This window comes from Octopus bimaculoides, chromosome 9 (genome assembly GCF_046866305.1).
Source record: "Octopus bimaculoides isolate indiv1 chromosome 9, ASM4686630v1, whole genome shotgun sequence".
In the NCBI taxonomy this organism is placed as follows: Eukaryota; Metazoa; Mollusca; class Cephalopoda; order Octopoda; family Octopodidae; genus Octopus; species Octopus bimaculoides.
In genome coordinates, this window is record NC_142936.1 from 42,163,422 (window position 1) to 42,178,097 (window position 14,676).

At 36.0% G+C, this 14,676-nt stretch overlaps 1 protein-coding gene across 1 annotated transcript in view; it reads left to right on the top strand.

Moving 5' to 3' along the window:
• The window catches only part of LOC106872556 (lysine-specific demethylase RAD23B), an 85,382-nt gene that overhangs the window by 21,107 nt on the left and 49,599 nt on the right, over positions 1-14,676 (top strand). The window lies entirely within an intron of this gene.

A 14,676-nucleotide genomic window follows, 5' to 3' on the forward strand; every position in this document is an offset into this window, starting at 1 on the left:
GCCCACAAACATGATATTTCTCTTCTTTACTCTCTGCCTTTCCTATTGCTACTTTAATAACCACTGCTCCTCAGAGCATTCTGCCCTACTCAGGCATCCTTGACCAATTCAATTCTCCTCATTATCTTTGTGTTTCCTGCCACCAGGCTTTGCACTAACCATTTCTCCCAGATTTTCCTTTCCAGAACGTCCGTCCTCTGGAATTATCTCCTTGCTCTTGACTCCTGCTGCTGTTGTATTCCAATGGTTTAAGAACAACATTAATGGTATCAAACACATTGGTCTTGGAGGGCCTGTAAAAGCCATGGGCACTGCCCTTTCTGCCAGAGCTAGCAAGTAAAAAGGATATAATTTTTCAATTAATTTATCCAATTTTATATTAACTATTAATCATCTGTCAGAGACATGAAGCATGTCTTCCATGTCTTTGTATTCAGGCATTAAACTCAGTAGCTTCAGATTATCACAGTAAGTGGTTGTAATGAAATATACCAAAACTGGAATATTAGTATTAATAAATAAAGATAAATGGTGAATGATAGAGCAGTGGAATGTTTTATAGCGCTTTATAACCATCCCTTAGCATTCTCAGATCAAATCCCACTCTGATTAATGATGCATTTCATTCTTCTGCAGTCAGAGTATTGGTTATATGCTGAATTTAATTGTCATTATTCTCTCCATAGAAATTAGTACTTTATTTAGTCATTAGTGAAATTGTTTGCAGATATTGAGTTTTATCTGACATTGGTGTGCCTAGCTGTTGTCTTTGTAGTGATAGTAGGGGTGGGGGGTCATTTATTTTGTATTGTGCATTTTCTGAACAATAGTGATTGTGTTGGTTGCCAATGCTTGAATCATTGGTTTAATGCTGTTACCTTGATGAAAGTGACAAGGAAATGTCTAACTCTGCCAAAACAAATACCACAAGGTATTTTTGGTTGAGAGCATGTGGCTATCAGTTTTCTTGGTAGTGTTTAATTTTGGGTGAAAAATATACACATACATCATACACATGCTGTGAGTAAATACTAAGGATAGGCAGTTGGCATTAATAAAGTAGATTCTGAACAAAATGTTTTATTAGTATGAGGCTATGTGTAAAAAATATTTTGATATGAAAAAAACATTTACTTACAAATGGTCTGTAGATGTATCAAAACAATGTAGGATTGAAAGGATTCTGTAGTCTTTTCGAAGACAGCCCACACCCCTCCTTATGCCAGTACCATAATAATACACCCAGCACATACAAAGGGCATCCAACGGTGGAAACTGTGTCATGAACAGAATGTATGAGTGCAACAACATGTCTGAGAAAACAAACTGTGAAGAAGGGTTGACACAGTCCATGATGACCTATCCCAGCCATCTCAACATATATAAAAAGTGAACATTAATGGCATGCTGTTTGTGTGGTTTCAGGTTTCATGACACAAGGCAACTGTCTTTTAACTATAGCTTTGTGTTGACTAATGCATTTTGAGTTGAATTTTGTGGCCAGAAACTGTGCAAATGTCTGTTGTGTGTGATTATGTTTCTTAAAAATTGGTGATGTTGTTTATGTTCCTTAGCAGTTTAATAAAATAAATACCAAGCTGAAGTAAGTACTGAAATCAATGAGGATGACCAAGCCTGTACACTTGGTGTTCCAGTGTGGTCACAGTTCCAATTACCAGTTGAAGAAAAAAAAAAAAAGTGTTGAGAATACTTCAGGTCGGTAGCTGTAGCTTGATGTAGTGACCATTAGGTCTTTTAGCACCAATCGTCATGGCATGTGTAAAGACATTTCAGCGAGATCGTTGCCAGTGCCGCCGAACTGGCTCCTGTGCGGGTGGCAAGTAAAAAACACCATTTTGAGCGTGGCCGTTGCCAGTACCGCCTGACTGGCCTTCGTGCCGGTGGCACGTAAAAGCACCCACTACACTCTCGGAGTGGTTAGCGTTAGGAAGGGCATCCAGCTGTAGAAACTCTGCCAAATCAGATTAGAGCCTGGTGTAGCCATCTAGTTTCACCAGTCCTCAGTCAAATCGTCCAACCCATGCTAGCATGGAAAGCGGATGTTAAATGACGACGAAAGAACCAAGCTTAATTCTCTATGAAGAACTGTGACTTTTATCATGAAATATTTAGGTTCTTGTTACAGTTGTTTTTACTTACAGCTATTATATACTTGACATAGAGTTAGCATTACATGAGAGGGATCAGATACCAAAAATAATTTTACTTAAAATTTCAAACAAGTGATTCTAGTAACTACTGAGGCTGCAAATTGGCAGTCATTGGAGCATTGGATACTATTTATTCCAACTGTCTGCACTCTGAGTTCAAGTCCAGCTTAGGTCAATTTTACTTTTCGCCCTTTCAGGGTCTGTAAAAATGTTCCAATTCAGAGTATTGGATTTGTGAAAATTTAAAAGCTTTGGACTGGATGTCTTGTGATATTTGTTCCAGTTCTTTCCCTTACAAGTTCAAATCCTGCCATAGCTTCCATGAGACATAGACATTAATCTGTTGCCTATTTTAATATCATCATCTGGGACCTCAGGTCCTTTTATGAATTTTGCAAGCTTTTAAGCTGAGTGTCTGATGTAAGGATGGATAACTCCCGCTTTATGCCAGTTTTAGAACCCTAACTGCTTCCCATCCTGATTATGAGATAAATAAATAAATTGTAAAATAAACTACAAATATTTAGAAAACATTGTGGGAAATTGGAATTTGTGTCATTGTACGAGAATTAATTCCATCCTCTATTCTTATGGCAGAATAGAATGCTAAACTAGTGTACATAGTGACAAGAATGAAAATATTATGTAACAACAATCAATCAATATCCTATATATCACTCATTGATGATCCTTCACTGGCACATGAATGCAACACATGCACTCTCTCTCTCTCTCTTTCAGCCAGTGAAGACTTTGTAGCTTCTGTCGTATAAGCTACACCTGCCCTTTAGTGTTGTTGTTAAGGGTTGCAAATGCTTAGTGAGGACCCAAGACCTGTCACTATATATTTTCATTATGAGTTCTCAAAGTGCTAAATTTTAGGCCCCTTCGAAAATAAATATTCATGATAATTTTTTGCTTTCCACCTGCACCTCTTTATTGATAGTAGTATCAAATGAATCAACCTCAGCACTTTTTTTTTTTAAGCTTAGTACTTATTCTATTGGTCTCTTTTTGCCAGACTGCTAAGTTACCAGATGTAAACAAACCAACACCAGTTGTCATGTGGTGTGGGGGACGAAAACACACATACATACAATGAGCCTTTTTCAGTTTCCATCCACCAAATCCTCTCACAAGGCTTTGGTTAACCTGAGGCTGTAATAGAAAACACTTGCTTAAGGTGCCACACAGTGGAACTGAACCCGGAACCATGTGATTGTGAAGCAAGCTTCTTACCACACAGCCATATCTGAACTTATGTAGCAACCCTTGCCCTGTTGTTGGATAAATTGAATAGTTTACAGCTGCAACCATCTTAATTTTACTATATTAAACATGGTAATTTGCCTTCTTTTCAGTCCTCACAACATTCATCAGATTTAGAGGCTGTCTCCATCTCCTGTGAGAAACTCTATTACCTAGATAGTTTGTATTCAGAGTATTAACCAAGTTAATTTTTGTGATTTAGTTTTGTATCTTTACTTTCAGTTATTCAAGACTGATGCTAGCTTGTCACTGGTTCTAATTCTTAAATATAGAAAAGGAAGAGTACCAATTTAGAAAATGTCTAAAACCATTATTACAATGTATTTAAAGTTTTGTGTTGCAAGTTGTTGGCCTGAACTGGCATTAAAATGTTGATGACAGTGGTGGTGGTAGTAGTTATGTATGTGTGTCTTATCATTAGCTACAACAAAAAAGCACAATTTGGACATTAAATGAATTGAGTCAGCATTTCATTCTCAAACTGGCATGTGATATATTTAATTTTAACACCCATTCACCAAAAATAGTTCTTGAATAAGAAATTTGGAGCTAATTAATTGTTGATTATAAAAATAGCAGTGTATTGCTGTGAGGTGATGACCGTGGTAGTTGTATTTTACTGCATAATTCCTTCTTAATTTTGTTGTATCTTAAATATTTGGAGCAGGTGTACATTGATGGTTGGGCTGAACAATAGGTGTTGGTACAAAAAAATGCCTTGTGGGGATTAGATCCATTGACTTGACTTTAGTGGTCTCTAAAATAAAGTAGCAGCTAAGTCTAGAGGATGGTAATCAACTTAATCAACTTTATCCACTCGGGGGAGGGGGGTGCTTTATAACAAAGTTAGGAATCAATATGTGGAAAATACATACTTTTTGTTTGTAATAAAAAATTCAACTACTATTTCTACTGGATTGTTTTATCGTTCATTTTCTGTCTCCAAATGTAAGGAAATTTGTCAGATCATGGTTATATTTGGTGCTATTTAAGTAGCTGGTGCATTATTTGTTTCGTGAGATAGGTTCTATTCTTTCACATTAAAGCATTATTTTATAGAAATCAAACAGTTCTAATAAATATTTTCTAAATCTTACTTGCCTACAACAAATTGCACATTCATTGGGTGTGTCATTTATTACTATTTCTTCAAGTGATGAGGTTAGAATAAGACCAAAACATAAGTTGTCTCTGCTTGTTAGTAAAATGAAAAAATTTCATTGGCTTATGTCTTTTCTTTACCTCATACCATATAAACAATAACACCATGTAAACAATAGACTGTCATTGTTTACGTTTGCTGTTAAAGTTTGTCTTGGCTGTTGTTTACCCAAGGGATTAGGTATCTTATTTAGAAACGTGGTTTGGGGGAACAGTTAAAACATTTAGCTGTAGAAAAACTGCCTCAATAAGTCTCGTCTAATTACTACTAGCATCCAATAAGCAAGCATTAAAATGATGTAAATTGCCTACTTGCTTAAGCCTTCATTTCATGTTGGAGTTGTGCGAATGCCATCATGACAGTTTTTCTTCATCTGTTGCAGCAGTATGCTAGAACTGAAGTTTGCATTTATGATTTTACTTTTCCATTCTTTAATGTTGTCCAAGCATCTCCTCCCTTCCATGGTCTTTGCGAAACCAATGGATCATACCATAGTGTTGTTTTTTCACTATTAGGAGTTCATTTATCACTTGCATACAGGATGATAGTATCAATACATGTAGGTTCCATCTCTCAAAATCTCTCATTTTAAAATGTCCATCGTCATTTAATGTCTGTTATCCATGCTGGCATGGTTTGGATGGTTTGACCAGAGCTGTCCATATTTGAATTAAAACGTTTCATAATTTTAGTAACTAAAATGAAAATTATTTTAATGGAAGTCTTAATTATTTTTAAAGGCAATGGAAGTTTATAACCAGTTATTCAATTGATATTATGGTCATAAAAGGGTCAAGTGTTTTTAAATGAGTACTGAATATTTTCAGATAGTGCTAACTATATATGTGTCACCATCCAGTTAGTATCTGGAACAAGTCTCATAGCTTTGATGGCTGTCTAATAGTGGTAAATTAAAAATAATTAATTTCTAATGTTTTTGTTGCTTTTGTATCTGTTGATTTGAAATTACAAACCTCTTTTATGTCTCCAAGACTTACCCCTTTGCCATTAGCTATGGACAGTGCTTGTTTATTAATTCATATCAATATAGGAAAAGAGATGAAGAATCATGGAAGGTGTTGCAGTTTTGCTTCCTGTCGAAATAGAAGCTAAAAACTGTTGGTATAATTAGTGTATGTCTCATTTTTTAAATGCAATTTTAAAGATAGGCTTAGATGTAGTTTGCTTCATAACTATGTGGTTTTGGGTTCAGTCCTACTGCTCAACACCTTGGGCAAATATCTTCTATTCCTTATTTGGTTGGTAGGAATTGTAGAAAGCTTGTGTGTCTATGTCCAAGAATGTGCACATCTCATAGTTTTGCTTGTCACTCTCTGTGTCAAATGGTGATACATTCTTGTTAGCATTATGACCAGTTGCTTTGAGTTTTAAAAGACCTGTTGAATAAAAGAAATATATTTCTTGAAAAGCAGGTATGGGTGGGTGACAGGAAGAACAGCCAACTAAAATTCTACCTTCAAATAGATTTCAGTTCTACCTTTTCTAGCATGGAAAAATGGATATTAAATAAATATGAATTTGATGTAAATCAATGTATATTGGTTAATAATCTTCAACACACACACATATTTTTTAAAATTTAGCTATTAGTAACTCTGTTCTACTGTGTTTTAATCTATATTTCTTTTTTATCTTTGCTAAATTATGGTCATGTAATACTTTGATTGTTCTTATGTTAAACATGTTCTGTCAAACTGGTATTTGTTTCTCCACTCAGATCTTAGTGGTTTGAAATTTTTGACTTCTAATCTACAAAAAGCTCTCCAGTTCTTGTGACTATTTTTTTTTTTTCTCCACCACTCAGAGCATCGTTGCACTGGAGATTGGGAAGATATTGACCGTACACAGCAACAACAAAGCAGCAATGTTATTTAACCCTGCAGCATTCAGACTGCTTTATCAAATGTATTGCTTATTTATTCACATTATTTAAAATTAATCATGCATTATCTTGTAACTTTGAGATTTAGATGATGTGAATGTTATTTTTAGAATGACACAGGGGGATAGGTTTGAGAAGCTGGATCTGGCAAATTTGGAATTAAAAATAGATAGAATATTTTGGCCGGATATGGCTGGTTTAAATGCTAAAGGATTAAGTAGCTACTGGTTTAAAATGTGTGTTAATTTGAGGGAAGTAACTTTTTTTTCAAAATTAAATGATTACTGTAGTAACACTATGTCAGGCACGGGCAACCTTTTTTTCGAGATGCAGGCTGCATAAGACATGGCTCATCATCAGACGGGCTGCACTGCTAAAATTTTTTATTAGCATGCCATTCAAAAAGTCCTGCAGATCACAGTTTGGCCATGAATGGTGTATATTTTAACATAAGTATTTCTTTATTAGTCACAAAGTTCTAAAACAAAGATGGGATGGTACAAGGACAGACAGAGACAATATATGTGAGGACATAAAATATAAAAATGATGAATGAAATGAAAATATGTGTAAAATGAGGATGAACTTCATTGCCTGAGCAATCACGGTTTTACTGTTCATTTTCTGTTCAATCATCAAATCAATTTTACTTACCCCATGAAATAAGGTTCCAATTTTTTATATTCTACCACCTGGCTAGGGCTTCAGACTTCACCTCTGTCCCCAGTGGCCCTGTATGAGTTTTTGTAATATATGTTTTGTATTTTAGTTTATCAAACAAAATGCACTTTGTTTCAGCTGAGTAGATTTTAGAAAGTTTAACTCTGGTGATATTTTAAAATTTTTGATTGTTTTCTCTATAGATATGCTACTTCTGTAAGCCATTATGTATGCAGTTTGAATTGTCAGGGTTTTACTGTGTTGTGTGTCTGTATGTGTCTGCTTATCTGGTGTGTGTGACTTTTTTTTTTTGGCTTGTGTGCATTTTGGTGATGTTCTTTTCTCTTTTTCTTGTTACTTGTATGTACTCCTCCTTGGCATCTTCTTGGTTTGTTTGTTCCATCTCTATTGCATCTTGGGTCCCTTCTGCTACCTTTGCTGTGCTCTCTGGCTGGGTCAGGATCTCAGCTACTTCTGTTCTTGTTCATTTTTTTTTTGTGGGGGGGGGCACTTCTTTTTGATGTGCCCCTTCTGGCTGCAGCCATAGTAGGTGAGAGGTCTCCCATCACTGTTAATTTTTTGTCTTCCGGTAACTCAATTTCTGGGAGCTCGTCTGTTTGGTTGGCCTGGACAATAACTCCAGGCTGTAACCCCATCAATTCAAATACTGTGTCTGGGTTGCCTGCACAACCAATGGGTCCTACTTTGTTCCAGAGAGTACAGCTGCCGCAATCCATAATCCTATCATTTCTGGCGGAATCCTACCAATCCTTACCCTAGAGACTCGTTTCCCCAGGTAGGTTGGCAAGAGTAACTATTCTTCAGTTCTTACTGGTACAATGGAGTGCTTAACTGCCACCTCTATGGAGGCAAATCACTGTACACTGTACCAAATTTTCTACCTTAGGTGTAGTAGGAGTTGTCTTCTCTAATTGAGTCTAGACATTTTTCAATGGCCTCTTCTGAAGCCATTTCAATATTTTTTCCGAGCAAATATAGTCCTATAAAATACTGTTCTTTTTGCATCTCCAATTAAATCCTCCGGAGGGGTCAATTTTACTCTCAGCCCCTGCCTTTCAGCAAATTGCATGCATTCACATAATTTATCATGGGGGATAGCAACTTCTCTCATTTCAAACTGTTGTACATTCTTTGTTATGTTCTATTTTCCAGCTACCGACATGTAGCTTCCTGCTCGTCCTTCCTTGACGCCTATTTCAGCCATATTTGTTTCCATCCCAAATGGGGGCAAAAACAACAAAAAACACAAGCTCGCTGCACAAGCTGTGTGTTTTTGAAAAACAGTAAGAAATTAACAAAGCCTGCAAAGGCCATGGGACAGCCCCTTTCTGAGGTCCAAATCCATAAAAAAATTTTTTTGTATTGACCAATGTATAATATTGTTTAACATTTAGCATTTAAACCAGCCACATCTAGCCCAAATATTTTACCTGTTTTATGTTCAAACCAGCCAGATCCAGCCTCTCACATCTATCCTACAATGTCATTCTAAAAATAAACAGTCACATCCTCAAAATCTTGAAGCTGCAAGATAATGCATGGTCAATTCAAAACAATGTTAATTAATAAGCATTACGTTTGACAGTAATCTGAATGCTTAAGGGTTAATCTCCACCCCAATATCCACATTGTTTAACATATTTCCAATGTCATCATGACCTGTGATTTATCTGAAAGGCCATTTTTTTATAGATAAACATTGAAGAAGTCAAACTTTATTAGTCCTGCTTTTCAGATTTATTTCTATCATAACAATGGGCTTCAAATGTTGGCACAAGGCCAGCAATTTAGGCGAACGGTGTAAGACAATTACATTGACCCCAGTGCTCAACAGGTACTTATTTTATCGACCCTGGAAGGATGAAAGGTAAAGTCGAATGGCTTCCACTTCCTCTTCAGCAGTATTGTATCATCAGTTACATTTCTTTCAAGAGAATTGATACTTCAGCTATGATACAGTATAAATAGGTTGAAACCAAGAATATTTATTTACAAGAAAAATTTAGCCCTTTAGCATTCAGATTATTCTGTTAAATGTAATGCTTATTTATTCACATTCTTTCGAATTAATCATGCATTATCTTGTATCTTCAAGTTTCTGATGACCTGGTAGTTTATTTTTAGAATGACATCGTAGGGTTAATGTGAGGAGCCAGATTTGGCCAATTTGGACATAAAGCAGTTAGAATTTTTCAGCCAGATATGACTGATTTAAATGCTAAAGGGTTAAAGAGTTTTTTTTTTTTTCGTGTGTTCTAATTGTTATTTTGAATCTAAAATGTTAGTATCCACAACTTGATCCAATTGTATACACTTAAGATTGCATTTCAGTCCTTGTTCGTCATTTGCCATTTCAGCACTGGTAGAGAGTTGTGGAGTGTAGTTATTTAAACTGATTCTGCAGGAGATGGTGGTATGCACATGTAATAGGATTTAAATGAGGACATGTGCTCAGATGTATCCTTCAATGACTAATTGTCGGAAGAATCCTTGGTCTTATAATTTAGTTCTAATACTGCAACCAACACTTCATTATAAGCCAGCAAGGGAGCCTCTATATGGTAATTTGACTACAATAGCCACCAAATTTCTTTCTAATAATACACTCTCCTCTACAGCAAAACATTTCCAGTTCTTTTTTTCTTAGGAATGGCATCTAGCAATAGAAACCATGCTAAAGTTGACCTTGGAACTTGGATTCTGTCAACCTGTACAACCCTAGCCTGTATGGAAAACACATTAAATGATGATAACCTCCTCTCATTTGAAAATTGGATGGACATGTTTAAAAGAAAGTTCTGTGTATCATGAACTAGACAGCAATACTAGTCAGTATGTTACTTACACTGCTTAGCACAAAATGCTATGCCTTTACTTTATATTTTTTTACAAATAGCTGGTCTGCTGTTGGCTTGATATGAAACATTGACTCTGTAGCATGTAGGCTAACATACCATTTACCTATCTTATTGCATCATTGTAAAATTAATTGCACCATTTGAAATGTCCATGAAAGTGTCTCAGTTGTAATTAATGGTTAAAAAAGAAATTTGTAGGACCACTAACTGTGAGGAGATGTCAGTGAAATGTTTGATAAAATATAAATCTGGACATATTTTAGAATTCATGTCCTGTTTTGTTGTCAGAAGGTTGGGTAGAGAGAGAAATTAACATTATATATGTGTGTGTTTGATAATCATAATATTCAAAGGCAAGCTTCATGGTTGATGATAAAGCCCAACAAATCTGTCTCTGTTTCCAATATTAATTAATCGTGGTGAGCTGGCAGAGTGCATAGTGGCATTTCATCCATCTTTATTTTCTGAGTTCAAATTTTGCTGAGGTCAGCTTTGCCTTTCATCATTTTAAGGTTGATAAAATAAGCACCTGTTGAACAGTGGAGTTGGTGTAATTGACTAAAAAGTAGTCTTCAAAAATTTTCTCTTTATCCTGCGGGTATAATTTGATTGTTTATGATTCTGCTGAATCAACGGAACATAGCTGAAACATCCTGGTTTTGTATAGCAGTTTTATATTACAAAACTAACATAAAATTATAGCACTGCATAGATGGGGCGGTGTAAGATGTTTATCATGTGTGGTATTTGTATACAAGATTTTCATTTTGTTCACCTTGGTGGTGTTACACATCAAGCTGGCCTTGAAATTCTAGCATCATAATAACATTCTACTGAATCACCAACTTGAAGCTGACTGCATGCCTAGTGTTCTTTGCTGCAGTATAAGAATGGAGTTCTTTCCTATTTGAATTTATCTTGATTATCTTTTGAGTAGGTTTCTTGTATTTTGTATAAATAAATAAAACCATCTTTAGACTTCTATTTCAAATATTCTTCACAAATATGATGCCTGCATTACTTTATGTAGAGTTATCTTCAAATATATGTAGTCTGTCTGATAGAAATTGCAGGTGCACTTTTTTAGATCTTTTTTGTCTTTTTTTTTTCTCCTTGTTTCACTCATTAGACTGATCATGCTGAGGCACTGCCCCGGAGAATTTTTAGTTGAATGAATTGACTCTTGTACTTTTTTTTTTTTAAACTTGGTACTTGTTCTTTCCGTCACTTTTATCAAACCACTAAGTTATGGGGATGTAAACACAACATCACCAGTTGTCAAGTGATGATGGTGGTACACATGCATGAATACATACATACATACACACATGCACGTACACACACATACACATATGTACACACAATGGGCTTCTTTCATTTTTTGCAGACCAAATCCACTCTCAAAGCTGATATAGTAGAAGACACTTGCCCAAGGTACCACACAGCTAGTTGAACTGGGAACCTTGTGGTTGTGAAGCAAGCTTCTTACCACACAGCCACACCTGCCCCTAGATGTTTAAACATTATTTTGAGCAAATGTTTTTTTTTTTTTAATGTTATTATTGAAGGGCTATTGATTGGCAGAATACTTTAGAACATTGGAAAGAAGTCCTTGTATTTGTTCATGTACTTTACTTTGTGAGTTCAAACCTCACCTATATCAACTTTACTCCTCCTCTGCCCTGAGGTTGATAAAATAAAGTACTGATCAGGTACTGTGGGCACTAGTGTCAACTCAGCTTTCCCCTCAAAATTGCTGGTATTGCACCTAAATTGAAAGCAATATTATTATTAACCAGTATAGTGAACAACTGTAGTTGGATGTTAAATAAGGAGAACTGTATGACTGCCTATAACTCTAGTTTTAATAAATCTTAACAAAACATGTAAAAGATAGCAATTCCTGTATATGTGTTCATACACACACATGCACACAGCAGCCATTCTTTCTTGCTCGCAGATATTGGATGGCTTTTGCTAATTTCAACAGTTGCATATCAATAGAGCATTTTTCCTTTATTTCACAAAATTGCAGAAAATATAGCCAAGGTTATGAGTGGGCAGCAAAGTTTATGCTCAATATTTGTTTCCTTTTTCTTCCTTCCTCATAAAGTTTGGTGTACCAAGCCTCTGCTAGCTACTCAATTGAATCCATCATTCCATTCAACTTCCATTAGACAATGAAATCTATTTGCTTGATTATATTTCAGAGCATACAAAGTTGATTGTAATAACCAAATAGATGTGGCTATGTGGTAAGAAGTTTGTTTCCAAACTACATGGCTCTGGGTTCAGTCCCACTGCATGATACCTTGGACAAGTGTCTTCTACTATAGGTATGGGGCTGAACAAAGCTTCGTGAGTGGATTTGGTAGGTGAAAACTGAAAGAAGCCTATTTGTGTGTGTGTGTGTGTTTACAATATGTGTATTTGTGTCTCCTTGTTTTACATAATGTGATAGTTGGTTTGATGAGTTGGAAAGCTGCACCAAGTTCCAGTCTGGTTTGGCATGGTTTCTGTGGCTGGATTCCCTTCCTAACGCCAACCACTCCAAGAGTGTATTGGATGCCTTTTATGTGCTACCGGCACAAGTGCTTTTTTTATGTGCCACCGGCACAGGTGCTTTTTTATGTGCTACTGGCACAGATGCTATTTTTTGTGCTACTGGCTTGGGTGCTAGTTACGTGACACCAGCATTGGCCACGACTATTTCACTTCGCTTGGTGAGTTTTCTCAAGCATGGCATATCGCCAAAGGTCTTGGTCACTTGTCATCACCTCCTTGTGGCCTCCGTGAGCCCATGCAAACATGAAAACGTGGTCATTAAAATGATGATGATTTTGGTTGCTCTTGCTATTGGTACCATCCTTCTCTTTCCTCTTGGAGTAGCTAATTTCCTGATGAAGTGTAATGTTTTAGAATGAATCTTCCTTCTGAAATTGTTACAAATAGGACCAAAACAGACCATTTATCATCAATATGTTTCCTCTTACTTATGATTCTCTCATAAGTCTAACCAAAGATGAATCGGTTTTGTTAATTTTGTTTTTAATTAGTAAAATATCTTTTGATGTCATTTTTTTTTTTTTTTGTAAATATTTTGGTAAGCATTTTAGTGACTGTTCTCTCTCAACATCATTTGTTGAATGTTTAAATCTAGTTAGTGTTCACCATAGCTAGTTTCTGTGCCTTGGGCTGTTGTATGAGCAGATACTATTTACACACTCTTCTCAGATACTTCTCATTGGCACAACTTCAACTTGTATCATTTCATTAACATGTTTTCACACATAGCCTAAATGATTTTCATTTCTGTTGGGTAATTTATGGGCAGAACAGCTGCATCTGCTGTCACACACACACATGTAATTTTAGCTAATTTTGCTCAGTTGTAGATTAGTAAGCTTGCTATAAGATATAATAGTTCATTCAAAAATATTTCCTCTTTTAAATTTTAGCTTTTCAAGATTCATTATTATAATTTAAAGCTGTAGGTGACAGGCTTGTTAAGATGACAGATAAAATGTCTTGCTTATTTATGTACTGTTCAAATCTCAAGGAAGCTTTTTTTAAAATCTTTATGTGGTTTATAAAATAGGTACTATTCAAGTACCAGAGTTAGAATTAATTCTAACATTCTCCACTAATTTGAATCTTGTTTTTTTTCGTGTTAGGATCAGTTTTCATCGTGTTTAGTGTTAAGTACTTGTAAGTTACTGAGAGGAAGCTAATTTAACCAATTATCTTATCTCTTATGGAAGTCCCCCCCCCCATCTGCAGTATGTGTGTGTGTGTGTGTGTGTATTTATTTATATATATATATGTATGTATATATATTGTTGGCACTCTGTCACTTATGATGACGAGGGTTCCAGTTGATCCGATCAACAGAACAGCCTGCTCATGAAATTAACGTGCAAGTGGCTAAGCACTCCACAGACACGTGTACCCTTAACGTAGTTCTTGGGGATATTCAGCATGACACAGAGTGTGACAAGGCTGACCCTTTGAATTACAGGCACAACAGAAACCGGAAGTAAGAGTGAGAGAAAGTTGTGGTGAATGAATACAGCCGGGTTCACCACCCTCCTCTGCCGGAGCCTCATGGAGCTTTAGGTGTTTTCGCTCAATAAACACTCACAACGCCCGGTCTGGGAATCAAAACCGAGATCCTATGACCGTGAGTCCACTGCCCTAACCACTGGGCCATTCTGTCTCCACAGGTATATATATATATATAGGTTTAACATTACAAACATGGAAATGGAACTCAAAGCTTGAGTACAGGGTACAGGGTGTCCCCCAAAAATTGACATAATTTTGGTGTCTAATAACATAGCGAATTCTTGCTCAAAATGATATCAAATTTTAACAAAATGTGTAATGACTACGTTTGGATTGGACATGCCAGTGATAATGACAATACTGTTGAAATGACCACTAAATTCACCTGATTTGATATTTTGTAAATTTTTTTCTGTGGGGCTGTGTGAAAAGACTGGTCTATATCCACTGCTCTTCTTACAAGACTGGAGGAACTTGAGCAGAGAATCACTGAGGGGGCTGGAGGATGTTATGTAAGACATGCTACAGCATGTTTATCAGGAGCTGGACTACTGATTTGACATGTGT